We start from the raw sequence: 14,801 nt of genomic DNA, 5'->3' as shown, positions 1-14,801 counted from the left end.
ACCAATCCTCAGGCTTCCCTAAAAGACTCTTAGCCTCTTTTCTCTGAAGAATGACAAAAACCACAGGAAAACAATGTTGAAAGATGAAGACTGGCTTAGCCCTTGTAGTTACCCCCTTACTCCCTTTCCTCCTCCCTGCCTGTGTGCCAAGATGAGTCACAAGCACCCACATGGACCATATTCTGGACTGAGCTCAATGATCCAGCTTGGTGGCTTCTGCTGAGAGAGTAGAGCCATGTCAGGCAGGCAGTGTCTTCTGAATTGAATTTGTAGAAGCCCACACCACACCAGCTTGGTCTGTGAGTAGTGTTGGCCTTCCAGAGGGCATTCTTCTCTCACTCCCCACCTCCTAAGCTTTCATAGAACCGCAAATGGGCATATGAGAGATGATAGCACGGGGTACACTGTGGACAGGGAATGGGGTAAGAGATCAGTAATGGATCAGCAAATCAGACTCGTACTGCAAACTGCCTCTATACACAGTATTCAAACTCAGGCAGGGTCACTGGAATCCCTCCATCCAGCCCACATGGGCTCCCTCTATAGCAGTCCTATCAAATCCACCCACAACTATTCTCATGCAACTCTCCTTAGCTCAGTTCCCCAAGGTCCAGCCTCAGCTCTGTCATCAATCACCTGTGTGTCTTGGCCAAGTCACTTACCTGCTCTTGGCCCCCATCTCTACATTGAAGAAGCTAGTCGTGTACCATTTCCACCCACTCTGTAGGCTGCTAGGGTTCTTCTTAGGAGAATGGAACCTCTCCTTTCCAAACCCACCACTGGGAGAAATTCCAGACTCTAACACTAAATAAGGACTAGGGTTTTTCCCACCCTTCAAACTTTCTTCTGTCCTTTCCTTATCTCCTGAGTAATGGGACACATTTTCTCCCAAGGGGTCTAATATGGTGCCTGCCTTAGGTGCCAAGAAGAGAGAGGCTCAACAATTCTTCCTTAAGACATAAGATCTAAGATGCCAAAATTTGCCAACTGCCTCATTACACCCAAAATCTAAATCTGGAAGCTCAAAGGCATGAGAGGCTGCTGTGAAAAGTGCTCATGCTACATCTTTAAGTGAAAAATCAAGCTAGTATGAGAGCTTCCAAAATGTGATTGCTGGTGCCTGGCACAGAGTGGGTGCTCAATTAGTGCTTGTTAAATGAGCGAATGAATTTCTTCAAAAACAAAATAGCATACCCTGGATTGTAGATGCTTAGAAATTAAGCTGGAAAGACAGATATCAAAAATTTTCCCACTAGTTAATTTTGTAGGGGTGACTTACAGGTGATTTTTTATTTTTGTTTTTGGTATTTTCTAAATGTTCTATAACAAACATATGTTATTCTGTAATAAGAAAATAATTAAGTCACTTTTATAAGAAGTTGACTGTAAAAAAAAAAAAAAATAACCACACATATATGAAAAAAGAAAGTGCGACTGTCATCCAAACTCCACAACCCACACACTGGCCAACCTCCTTACCTCCCACACATCCCGCCCCTTCTCAGAGAAAGCTTCCCTGCTTTCTCTTTTCTGTCTTGATTCCAGGAATCTGGGGAGTGGCCTTCAAGTGTTAGCCTCATCAGAGTTAGAGCCCAGTACTGAGGCAGCCCCCACCACTCTAAGACCTGGAGAAAAGCAGACGAGAAGCTAGACTGCCCACTTCTGATGTCCCCCTTGCCAGAACCACCTTGTCAACCCTGGAAGAGGCACAGAGCAGAGTGCAAAATGGCCTCCATCTCATGGGGTGCTCATCTACATGCACAGCTTTTTTTTTAAGATATTTTTTTAATTTTTATTTATTTATGATAGTCACAGAGAGAGAGAGAGAGAGGCAGAGAGAGAAGCAGGCTCCATGCACCGGGAGCCTGACGTGGGATTCGATCCCGGGTCTCCAGGATCGCGCCCTGGGGCAAAGGCAGGCGCCAAACCGCTGCACCACCCAGGGATCCCTACATGCACAGCTTTACTCACCTGTAGGTCAGGTCAGAAAGGAGGTCAAAGAAATGAACTCCCATGTCCTGGTAAACTTTTCAGGAATTTAATATTTTACCAGCGCCTTATGAACACATCTCCTTTCTCTGTGCACATCTTCTGGCCTCTCCCTTCTGACACCAGACCAAGTCCATGACCTGAGTCCCTATACCTCTTCCTACCTCCACTCATATCTTCTCAGGGTGGCCAGAGGACCCCACAACTTAAGGGCGGAGGAGATAGCAGGTGAGCACAGGGAAGGAGACAGCAATTGTTTAGGGAGGCACCAGGAGGAGGTGGGAGGGAATATCAGGTGACCAGCATCTCACTAATTAGTAACAGGTGGGGCTGGAAGGTGGGGAGACAGGGTCAGAGGGTAAATGTTCCCTATGGACTTATGGGCCAACAGACCTAGAAGGCTGGCCTGGTGGCTCTTGCCAAAGGGAAGAAAAGCAGAGACTACTCATGAGACAGAGGGGCAACTATGCCCCCAGAGATATCCTGTGCTCACCCTTCCCCCGGGTTTTCCCTGACCCAGAATAAACAGGCCTGTGGACCCTGGTGGAATCATCTCTATCACCCACTCAATCAACATTTCCTCTATGCCCTCATTCTACATTAGGGCTCCATAATTCTCAGAGCCCTCCTGTATGTTTCCTTCAGAGCATTCATCATAATTAATAATTATATATTTCTTGGTGGTGTTTGATATTTACCTCTCCACCCAAGTGTAAGCTCCATCAGGGAACAACCAAGTAATCTCTCTTGACTGTGGCTGTATTCCCAGCACCTGGTACAGTGCCTGGATACAGTAGGTGTTTAATAAATATCTCTTGGATGAATAAATGCATGAATAGATGAACAGAATATTAGCGCTGGCATAGATGATCACCAAGGTCCCTTCCAGCTCTGAGAGTCTCTGACTATTCTCTATTTTTTGACAGCTTTGGAAGAAAAGTTTAAAATGAGCCCCAGAGAAGCTGTTTCACTGATCCCTGGGGAAGGCTCAGGATGGTTGCTGCTGACAGACTTCCAAACACTCAAGTTGTGCAGAGATTTACTCTGATTTTTTTAAACCTGAGAAGGGAGCCTGCCGAATTTCCAGGTTGGGATCATCCTCTCCTCCCTCAGGGCTCCTGCACACAGGGCACTAAACACAGCTCTGCATAGGCCTTCCCATGTCAGTAGTGGACACCTGGTCCTAGGCAAAAAAGGCCAAATCTCACAGAGCAATAGGTAACCACAGCAGACCCTGTCCTTACCTTTTTGCCCTCCAAATAAAGAGGGTCTCACAAAGTTCTGGAATGGAATAAAAGGAGTTCTGAGGCTGGCCCTGTATGTCACAACTTCACCCGGCCACAGAAAGTACTTGCTTTCAATATAGATTCCTGGGCCCCACCCCAGACCTAACTCAGATGTGCAGTGGGCCTGAGAATACGCATTTTGTAAGAGCTCCCAAGACATTTTGATGCATACCAAAGTCTGAAAGATGCTACTCTAAAGAGAAGCAAACTGATCACAATAAGCACTGCCCCCACTGGGTCCTGGGTAGGTACAACCAATTACTTTCTCAATTGCAACATAACTCTGGAAACAGATGCTGGCCTAGCCTGCCAACACCTGCTTTGCAGCAGAGACATTCTGAACCACTGTTTTGCAAGCCTGATGGAATCACCCAGGCATCTTTAAAATATACTGATGCCAGGGTCTTACCCCTAAATATTCTAATTTAATCCATATGAGGTGCAACATAGGTTTGGGATTTAATATTGTGAATCCAATATGCAGCAAAGTTTGAGAACTGCTGCTCTAACTTAACCCCCCACCTCCCAGCTCACCACCATGCAGGCTTCAAGCACCACAAACACCCCAGACCAGCCTCCACCCAACCAGACACTCGGCCTAAGCTGCTACAGCCAAGAAAGGAAGGGACAGTGGGGGTCACCTGGCAAGACCTCGGATATTTCTGAGGCACATGGTCTGGTCAGAGCATCCATCCTAAAAGCCCCATGTGTTTACCTCCTAGAACTTATAGGTGATTTGCTGAGTGTATCAGTATATACAAGACAATGGAGCACAACTATAAAGGTTCCCAGAGTCTTCTTTACTAAAGTAACTTCAACTTTTATCTCAGCACCATTCACCAACTCTGCAACCTCAGGCAAGTTCATCTCTCCAAGCCCCACTTTCCCTGTCTGTAAAATGGGAATAATATTCCCTGACACTTGGTCACTGTAGCCTCACAACCTATGGGCAAGGCACTTAATGTGGCTGCAGGCACATAGTTAGTTCAATACGTCTGAATCAACGATAAGGTATCAAAGGGTCCTGCTTGTTGCCTATCAGATGCTTCACTATTTTTTTTTTTTTTTTTTTTTTTTTTTTTTTTACTTTACAGGAGCTTGGACCCTTGGCAACTGTTCTGTCAACCTCAGGTACTTCCTACTCCTCCAGGGCCCCCTTCCTTGCCGTACTTTGCCAGTTCTTTGCTCTTGAATTCGCCATTTAACTTGTCTGAGACTCAGTTTCCAAAGTGGTGGTATAAAAGCACTAACCCCACATTTATCAAAAGAATGCTAACATGAGGCTGGGCACAAGGGAGTTCAACAAAGCAGAGAGGCCGGTGAAGATGGGGAATAGTCATTTCTCTTCCTTGAATTGAGGTTCAGCAAAGAGCACTCTCCATCTGCTCTGGCAGCCAGTGGGTAGAAAAGATGCCTCCTGAAGGCTCATGGGGAGATGGCAATTCCAAATCTGGAACCAGAACAAGAGGCAGCCCCAGCTCCCCTCTACCCCCACCCCCTGGGGCAATGCTGCAAGAATGCTGACTCCAGCTTGGGGCCCCTCTTACCAGCTCCCCATCCTCCTCACTCCATTTAGCTCTAGCAATCCAATTCCCTTTCCTCCATCCGGAAATCGATGTTTAATTAACACATTATTGGAAAAATAAACACAGTCTTCAATGGGACTGCAATGAAGCTAATGCAGCTCAGCTTGGGGGCTTCAGACCATCCCCTCAGTCAGAAAAATGCTCTTCTCTTCCCTCCCACTCAACCAAGAAAAAGCTCTTCCTTTGGCTGTGGAGTCCTCCAGTCTAGGGAATCCATACTCTTCCCTCTGTGTATTTCCCTCCCTGGATCTAGGCGTAAACCCACCCATCCCTTCTTACCCTTAACCTGATGACATTGATGCAGGAGGGAAAGGTAGGATTTGGTGTCAGTACACATATCACTATTCCATGTGGGAAAGATGTCCCCAGCCTCCACCTAAGAAGCTGTGGATGAGCCCATCTCCCCGCCTGCTCTCCAGACCAGAACCACACTCATCTAGCTTAGGGGTCAGCAGCTATCTTGCCCTGGCTGACTAAGATGATGAGCCCCAGATGCTCCAACCAGCCCTCAGCCTCAAGAGCTGATTTGAAGACCTCCCCTCCTCTAGTCCCCATTTTAGATCTTCTATAACTCCTGCCCCCTCTCCTCCAGTACAAGTTCTCAGAAACAGCATGAATCCTAGAGTCAGATGCAAGGTCTGTTACTTCTTCACTGTCTGATCTTAGACAAGCTATTTAACCCCATTTCCTTGTCAGGCAAATGAGAACACTACCTGTCTAAAGGAAATACCAAGCAGACACCATGCTTTGTGAATAGCAGGTGCTAGAGGACAGTCCATTCACCAGATTCTCCCACTGAGGTCCAGGCCCTACTGCAGGAGCCATGAGAGTGCAGGCTCATCAAGGATCAGAGCCACAGAATAAAGCAGAGGTAAACACATTGCAAGTTCTCTGCCTTCTGCCAACCCACCACCATCCCAAACAACCTAAACTCTTTTTTCTGACAAGATGCTTGAAGCAAGGAAGAAGGTAACAGACACCACGAGGAACAGAGTTTCCAAGCACCATCATAAAGACAACCAGCAGTGCCATTGCATGGCCAGCAGTGTCCCTGCCCTAACCCTAAAGTGCCTCTGACTGGCAGCAACATCTTCAGCATGTCCCAGAGTTGAGTCAGAATGCCTGGCAAGTGGGTCAGCTCTCAGAATCAGGTTCCCAGACTTTGGGATCTGGAGTACAGGCCCACAGAGGGGGTATGACACAGGATTTAAGAACCAGAGGCTTCAGAGCCAGGCTCACTGAGTTTAAATCATGACCTCGCCATTCCTACCTGCATGACCTTAGACATATTACTTAACCTTTTTAGGCCTTGGGCGGGAGGTTGTAATACAGAAATGACAATAGCACCTATCTCATAGGGTTGTGGGAAGACTAAGGGAGATAATGCATGTCAGGGGCTTAGCATAATATCTGGTACACAGTAAGACTCAAATGTTGGCTAGTGGTAGTGTTGCAAGACTAATAAGGTTAGTAGTAGTGGTGAGGTTGATCGTAAAACTAGTCAAAAGATTCAGGTCTTCAACCTTTAAAAATGGGGACAGTGGAAGTATCTCTAGCAAAAGGCTCTACTTTCAGTCACCTTCCTCCTAAAACTGGATTTCCCCCGCTGCATTCCCCTTTCCTCTCTCTACCCATTAACAGAAAGTGGGTGGTGCCATCTCAAAGAAAGATGATTATATATTTTATCATCCAAACCAGGACACTTTTGAAAGTTAATAATTACACTAGGACAAAGGCCTAGATGGGAACTGTCTCTGCAAACCAGGGCATTTGGTCACCCCATCTCAAGGTCACACAGAAACAGCTTCATGCCCTGTCTCAAGGTCCAGGCACAGGGTAAGTCTTTCCTGGTTCTCAGAATCCACTGCACTCTGGCCTCCGTTATCCCACTGCCCTCACCCCAACAACACACACACATACACACATATACACACACACCTGGCTAGGATGTCTAACCCCTCTCTAATTCAAGGTTAAGGCCAACCCTAGGGGTGGAGCAGCAGAACTTGACAGGGGCCCTTCACCCACATTTCATGACATCATGCTCCCTAGCCAGCCTCTGGACACAGAAATGAAACACATTGAGGCTAATATCTGAGCCCATGCCTCCTTTTCTTGAGAAACCAGGGCCAAGCCAGTCTAGGAGAAACACACAAGTTTCGTAGGTTGTCAGGATCCAGAGACCAGCTGCTTGGAATTCTGAATGGAGCCGCTACTACATCCTGAGAGCAACCTTAAGGGGCATGGGATTGAAAACCTGGAGCATGCCACTGTGGTCTCTTCCTCCAGCACATTCAGAGGATAACTTTGACCAGCGCTCAAGGACTCCAGTGACCTGGTAGTGTAGGCCACCAGTCGTCCTCCAGTCTCCCTCTACTCTGCAAGAGTCAAGTCAGCCCTCTTTAAAGGCACAGCTCCCCCCAACCCCCTCACCAAGACCTGCCCCTCTGATAGAGGAAGGAAAAGAACTAAGAGGGCCCCTCAGGTAGCCAGTAGCACGATACCCTTTGAAAAAGTATGTATGATGGTGTGGAAGGAGCACTATCTGGGCACCAAGAAACCTGGATTCCAGCTTTGTCTCTGGATCAGATTTGGCATATGAATTTGGAAAAGCCACTTAATCTCTCTACACCTCAGTTTTCTCATCTGTATTTGAGGGCACTGAAAGAGATGATGGCTCATCTCCCATTTACCTCTAACAGGTAACACATAAGGGTCATGAACTTGGACTCTGGAATAAGACAGACCTAAGTTCAAACTTTGATCTGCCAGTTTACTAGTTTACTTTGTGTAAGTCTAAGCCTCAATCTCCTCTGTTCAAGGCAAATAATAAGAATATACTGCATCCTGCTGTTTGGAGAATTAAATGAGATAATGAATGTTTACCAAAAAAAAAAAAAAAAAAAGACACCAAAAAAATACAAATCAAAAAAAATCTTGGTGCAGAACTTGGTATATATATTAAGATCCTCAAAAATGGCAGCTATACCACCATTTTGATGATGATGACTATGATGACTAATATTACAGGGATCATGAAGGAGGAAGAGTCCCTCTGAGTCAGGCATGGAGACCTTTCTCAATCAGAAAGTTTCACATTTTCCAATCCCTCCAGCAGATCTGGGACTTGCATGGAGGGATAAGACAGCCAGAGGCAAAGTTCAACTTTCCCAGAAGAAAGATCCAAGGTGCTAGAGAAGAAAAGAGAACGCCAATACCAAACCCATAAGATTCTTTCCTCCAATCGACAAATATTTGTTGAGTACCTACTATGCGGCTGGAAGTGTCCTAGGCACCAAGAAGAAGGCAATGAACAAAAACAAAGTCCCCGAGCACCCGGAGTTTGCATTCTAGAGGAGACAAGATCACCTTAACACTTCAATATATAATACAGTATTAGGTAGCGATTAGCTGATTAGAATTAAAGGCAAGCTAATGGGCTGGAAAGTGGCCAGTGGTGGGGTCAAGGGGCTATTTCAGAAAGCTGGTCAAGATAGTCCTCTCTGAGTAGGTATCATTTGCACAGGGACCTGGAAAAAGAGGCTGGGAGCTGGTCCCATGCAGAGCCCCCACTGGAGCCCAGTACTGCCACCTGTGACTGGCCCAGCCACAGGGCCTCACTTAGTCAACTGCAGAGCAGCCAGGGCTGGACCTCAAGGGTCAGAACTGTGGCTCAGCCATTTCTGCCTGCAGGTGTGTGCTTGGGGGAGACCAGGCCTGACCATCACAGGCAGACTAACTAACCTACCAGGCAGGTGCATTTCTAGGAGGCAAGCTTTGGAAGGGACACTTGTACTTTTACACGTCTCCCATCCACACATAAGGGTCATGTAAGGAGAAGGGAGTGGGGATCCCAAGAATACTCCCTTCTCAGTGTTTGGCACAAAAATTTGCCCCTGAGGCATCCTGCTCCCTATTTCTCCCCTTTCTCTAGCAATGACGTAACCCTTTCTCCCTAACTCCTCAAGGTCAGCCCCGGGAAGGGGGAGGGACATCAGAAACGGAGGACAATCAGCATTTTGCTCTGGGGATTTTTTTTTTCTTTCAGGCAAAATGTTTGCCAGTTTCATTTATAATTACATAAAGAGGGACACACCTTTAGCCAAAGGAGACGGAAAATGGCGTCTGGTAGTTAGGGCAGCCCAGCCTGGAGCCCGGGAGCCCTGGGGCCGGCTGCTTTCCCAGGGCCATCTCGGATCCTGGGGGCTGTGGCCTCCACCAGGGCCCAGCTGCCCAAGGCGGGCAGGCGCCGGGAGGACGGCTCCGGAGGTGGCAGGGAAACCCTCAATTTCGCCCACCTCTCCCCCTTCAGTCTGTACCGCCCACCAGTCAGCCACCAGCACCCCCGCCCACAGGCTAGCTTGGGGACACGGGGACCTCGCGCCAGCTTTCCCTGGAGACCCGAGCAGTTTCTCCCCCCCACCCCCACCACCACCCTCTTCTCAGCTACCCTGAACACTCCACACCCCTGCTTTTTTGCCCTCCCATCCCCAAGGGAAGTCAGCTCCCCCTCCCTGGCACCCCCGCACCTCTCCAGAGCCCCGCGCACGGCCACAGCCAACAATCACACTCCGGCGACACAGACAGACAGGCAGCCTCCTGCGTGACCCGCACACATGGTGTTGACGCTCCCATGTGGTCCAACAGGAGGCATACCGGGGCTTGGCAAAACACAAACACCCCGCCAGCCCCCTCCCAAAAGGCAACACAAAGGCCACCAAGAATTTCAAGACCAGACACCATCGGACATCAGAGCGAGAGCTGGGTAGGACAAAGACATCATTCCGTCCTCGCAAGGAACGACGACAACTCTGGGACATTCTGCAGTGCCCTCTGGCTTGACACAGCCCACTGAGCAGAGCTGTGTGTGTTGGCGTGAGAGAGCATACGTATGGGTGGGTGTGGGGGGTGCTGTCTGTCTCTACCGTCCAGGCAGCAAATCTCCCCAGAGGTAACCCAGTCCAGACTCTGCTTTCCCCATAACCTTCCTCCAACGTGCCGCAAACATATTACACGGATGGTTAAATTGGATCATTATCACTGGATGCTTATTTGGCAAAAAAAAAAAAAGGGGGGAAAGAAATCATTAATGTCATCTACCCCCACTCCAATCCCTTCTCAAGAAGTCCCCTCCCCCAAAGACTCTCCAACATGCTAATCCCATGAACTGCGACACACCACAGCTTTCGGGAAAGAATAATGGCGAGGAGAAAGAAGAGAGCGGTGTGGGGAGAAGACGTGGATAGCGTTACTGCATTGCCCGTATGAAGATGGGTGGAAAGGAGCCATGGTGGAGGTAGGGGCGGGGAGAGTGACAGAGGGGAATGAAACCAAACGAAATCAAGTCCTTGGTCGCCTGTGTCCGTCTGAGTGTGTGTGTGTGCAAGAGCGTGTGCAAGTGCGTGTGTAGATGTGCCGACTTAGCCCTCCTATCAGAAGGCTGCATCCGTGTGGCATGTAGGAAAGGCCATCGCACCACTGTTGTGTTGCAAAAAAAAAAAAAAAAAAAAAAAAAAAGGAAAGGAAAGGAAAGGAAAGAAAAAAGAGCCGCAGAGCCATCAGAATCTGAATTTTCTCATGGAGATGGAAAGGGCTAGAGGAAAGGGGGGAGGGGGGCATATGGGGTAGGGGAGAGCCATGCATGGCAATAGAAGGCAAGAGCATGGCCGAATTGGGGGAGGATAAAGGGGGGAATTGGTGGTGGGGTGGAAAACACTGCACGAGCACTTGAGACACGAACGCACACAATACCCAAACGCCAAGCCCACTGCTCCACTGTTCATCTAAGACTGACAACCTGTCCCCCATCTCCCGCTGCCTCTCTGTGCCCCCAAAGCTGGTGCGGGTGGATTTCTCTATCTCAGTTTTGCAGCAGTGGGCTAATTACAACCAGGCCCCCTTACCAAATTAACCCCTCCCCTCCCTCTCTTTTTCTCTCTAAAAGGCCAATTGAAGAATAATGTGTTTTTAGAGATAATGGATTTTTTTTTCCCAAGGAGCGAGAGAAAGGGGGATGCAAGACAGAAATTCTGCAAACCGGTGACTTCCGACCTCACCTCCGTCTCCCCTCATATCCCCATTCGCTGTAGCATCTCATCTACCATTTCCCAACCGTCCCCTTGTCCCCCACCACCCAAAAGAAAAGACCTTCCTACCATGCACATCGACAAATACACCAATCGCCACCCAATCTCAGTAGCCGATCTCAAAACCCCAAGCATCAATCCACCTCAATACATTCTTTCCCTTATATAAGCAGCAAATCATCAACATATTCAGTAGAAACGCAGCATTAAAAAGAAATTAACCAAAACGGAGGCCAGACCCCCGTACAACCCCCAATAATTAATAACAGGGAGCTACCAGAGAAGCAAAGAGGTAGTTGTCTCTAAAAAATCTAGAATCCCTTTGATTTCTGGCCCCTTCATCTTAAGAAGCAATTTTTTAAAAATCATTATTTCACTAGAAAGGGCCGGAAAGCTCCAGAAAAGGGTATTCGCACAGTCCGGTTGTTTAAAAAGAAAAAAATTAACCCAGCCCTGTTGCTCACTTTAATAGCGAACTTCCAGCGTCCAGCCTTTTCCCCCTCTTCCAGAAGGAAGACTGGCTCTCAGGATGAACCCCAGGCTGCAGAAAATGGGCCAAGAGCCCTTGCTCTCCACTCCCCAACAAAAAAAAAAAAATCAAACAATAGAAATATCTCTGCACAACCAGCACCCGTCTGAAATATCGTTTGCCCCAATATCACATAGGCAGATTAAGCTAGATGATTAAAAAAAAAAATTCCAGCCTTGCTATGTCTCTCTCCCCTCCATCCCTCCGCCACGTACCCAGTAGCCCTTAGGTAAACTTGCCCATCATAACCAGCGGGACCATTTTAACTCGAAAGGCGATGCAGAAGCCCTTGAACGATGAAGGAGGCTCTACCCCAGAACAGCAAAGTCATAAAGGGCTAGTTCTTCGGGTTCGCCAGACCTAACCTCCAGGTGCCCCCAGATAGACTATCCCGGGCACAGAGTCACCCAGTGCGCTGGGAGTTCAAATTTCCATTGGAACCTTCATCACAAAGGCAAACGGTCATCTGACCCCTGAAACTACACTGTCCTCCAGGTGTGACAAGAAGTGCCCCTCTTGCTCCCAGAGCCATCCACAGGACCCCGGGCAGAGAAAGAATTAAGAATATTGAGGTGGATTGGTCTGGTAAAAGGAAACTATCTCCCCAAGCGGGAATGACCGGAGGAAGCGGGGAGAGGACAGCTCCTGCTCTCCCACTTCTCCTAGGTGGTCTGTGTCTTGCTCCATCCTAGCCTAGCTCTCAATGATCTCTGACCTTTGCATTTAAAAAAAAATTTTTTTAAATAATGATCAGGGGAAAAGAATCCTACCTTAACTAAACCCAGTAAGAGTTAGCAAAAATATAATTTTCTCACTGCATGATGGTATTTCTACATCCAAATCAAAAGAGAAGGCATTTAATGGAGGGTGGAAGAAATTTATTTTTTTAACAAGTAATCACAGGATAAGTCACCTGCAAAGCAGCCGAGCCCATAGGTTGGTATTACATCACTGGCCTAGGAAGGGATGGGGGGTGAGGGGAGGACAGATTATTTTTCCCTTGTCATCAGGATGATGTTTCTAAAGCAGTTAAGTTTCATGGTTAAAAAAGAGAGAGGGAAAGAGCCAAAACTCTGGGTACAACACAATGCCTTGAAAAAAAAAATACATCGAATCAGCCTTTAAGGTCACTGAGAGCTTGCAAAACCCACAGTGCTTACACAGAGTGGAAGTTTTCAGGCAAGCCTGCTACTAAATCATTAATATAAACAAATGGAAGGCAGAAGAAGAAGATTTCCTTGTAACAGATCCAAACAGGAGCGCACACGCGCGCGCAGACACACACACATACACACACTCTCCCTTTTCACCTTCTGATTATGCCCACCTTCACAAGATAACAGGAGTCCAACCTGAATCTTCAGACTCAAGAAACATCTCCTCACACCCTTTCTAAAAAAAAAAAAAAAAAAAAAAAAAAATCTTACACACACACACATAACACACATACACACACACCCCTTAATTCCTCAACAGCTAGGGAAATCCCGTCTCAATTCAATTTTGTCTTATGATCCTCAGAGTGTCCCTTCTCTTTCGCTTTTGAGCCAGCCTTCTCCCAAGAAAAAAATAATAATAATTAGAGGGAAAGTAGCTACAAAATGCCAAAAAAACTACCTGCCCAAAATGAAGTGTTGGGGATACATCATTTCAGACTAACAATCTAAGCAAATAGGAGAAAGACTCCAAAAAATTTAAAAATCTAAAACATTCTCTGACTTTTTCCAACATCTGGAGCAAAAGGACTCAACTTCCAGGAGAAACTGAAAGAGGAGAAAGCCAGTTGAAAAGCCATTCCCATGGTCAGCCGAGGCTCTCGGATCCAGCATCCAAAAAAAAAAAAAAATCTAGGTTGGTCGCTCCCAACTGAAAACTTCTACCCTCTCAGGAGCAACCTCTTCCCAGAACGAACAAGAACCTTGAGTTGTTTCAAAACCCTGCCTGCCTTCCTTTTCCCCCCAAACCTTACCTTTCCAGTTGAACAGAAGATTTGGGATCTGTTTGTTTGATGTTTAGTCAACTGACTTTGCTGGGTATGTTTCCTCTTTGGGAAGGTTCAAATTCCAGAATCTTTCTGTCTCCTTTTTCTTTTCTCTCTCTCTCTGGGAGGGAGTGGCGGGGAAGAAGGGAGGGGGGTGTCAGAGGTGTGAAAAGCAGGTCCGCGGTGGCTTGAGATGCTGGCGGCTGCCAGAGAGGGGAGGACACGCTCGCCTCTCCCTCTCGGGGAGTTGCATGCAAGAGGAGATGTGTAGGGCTGAGCTCGGAGCCTGAGACTGCCGGGGAGCCCAGGAATTTCACGCACTCCAGAGCCGGCCCCTCCCTCTCTCACACAGACCCCGGCATTTAAAGAGACAGCCAGGCTGCCTGGCTTAGGGCTTCACCTCCTCTCTGGCTGTTTTGCAAACAGCTGAGAAGATATCATCAGGGAGAGGCACTGTGCAGCCCCCCTGTGACAAAGAGGCAGTGTCAGGAGCTCAGTCCTCCCCCCACCCCAGCCCGAGGAAGGTTCTTTGCCAGAACCGGAGCAGGCGTTAAAAATAAAGACAAAATCCTCATTTACAGCTTCAGTAGACTAAGCCACTTCCCCACTGCTGAAGGTACATGTGTCTTATTGCAGAGACAGGGAATGGAGAGGAGCCTCACCTAGAAGCATGCCTCAATTTCCCCAAGTAGGCACTCCTTGCGAAATCAGGGCAATCCTTGAGCATCTGGTGGAGGCTAGGGCTGTAACTAGGACACAAAGTGGTTCCTTCAACAAGCACTTTGAATGCCTGCTTAGGATGAGGCACAGTGCATAGGACGACTGGGGACATAGAAATGAAAGTGACAAATTGGGCTTCCCATCCAAGGGCGGATGGAGGCACAGCCAACTCTATCCACAGGGGCTTCAAGTTAAGAAAGACAGACGCAGGGGTCTAGTGCTGTGGTGGGTCAGGGGGATGGCTCCCTTCTGTGGCTCGCACCCTGAGCTCAAGGCCTAGGTATTTCCACTGCACCCCCAAACCCTTTGAAATTCGTTGCCAGTTTTGCGGAACTAGTCTATGTCTGTGGAAACATTTCCGCATTCGAGCCTAAACAAGAGATGACAGTCGGTGGCACCAAACACAAGGTTTTGTTCAGCATCAGGCCCTGATGCCTCACCAGGGAAAACAGCCCCACCCCTCTGTCTTCTCGAACTTCCCCTTTCTAATGGCACATCCTTCACCTGGCCAGGGCCAACAGCGGGAATAGCCACTAACAACTGTTGAGCACCTACCACATGCAATCACATCGGTCAGCTCGTCCAGTCCATTGACACTGGTGCTATTTGACAGTTGTCCATCTT

The 14,801-nt window shown here is 47.9% G+C and overlaps 1 protein-coding gene across 19 annotated transcripts in view; it reads right to left on the bottom strand.

The window, feature by feature from the left end:
* The window catches only part of NRXN3 (neurexin 3), a 1,534,711-nt gene extending 1,520,971 nt beyond the window's left edge, over positions 1-13,740 (bottom strand). For all 19 annotated transcript variants that reach the window (XM_077910198.1, XM_077910203.1, XM_077910191.1 and 16 more), the window contains exon 1: positions 13,446-13,740. The gene's annotated coding sequence lies outside the window, so the exon portion shown is untranslated. The remainder of the gene's footprint in view (positions 1-13,445) is intronic.
* Between the last annotated feature and the right edge of the window lie 1,061 nt (positions 13,741-14,801).

The sequence above is a fragment of the Canis aureus genome, chromosome 9 (assembly GCF_053574225.1).
Source record: "Canis aureus isolate CA01 chromosome 9, VMU_Caureus_v.1.0, whole genome shotgun sequence".
NCBI classification, from domain to species: Eukaryota; Metazoa; Chordata; class Mammalia; order Carnivora; family Canidae; genus Canis; species Canis aureus.
This window is presented reverse-complemented; position numbering and strand designations above follow the sequence as displayed.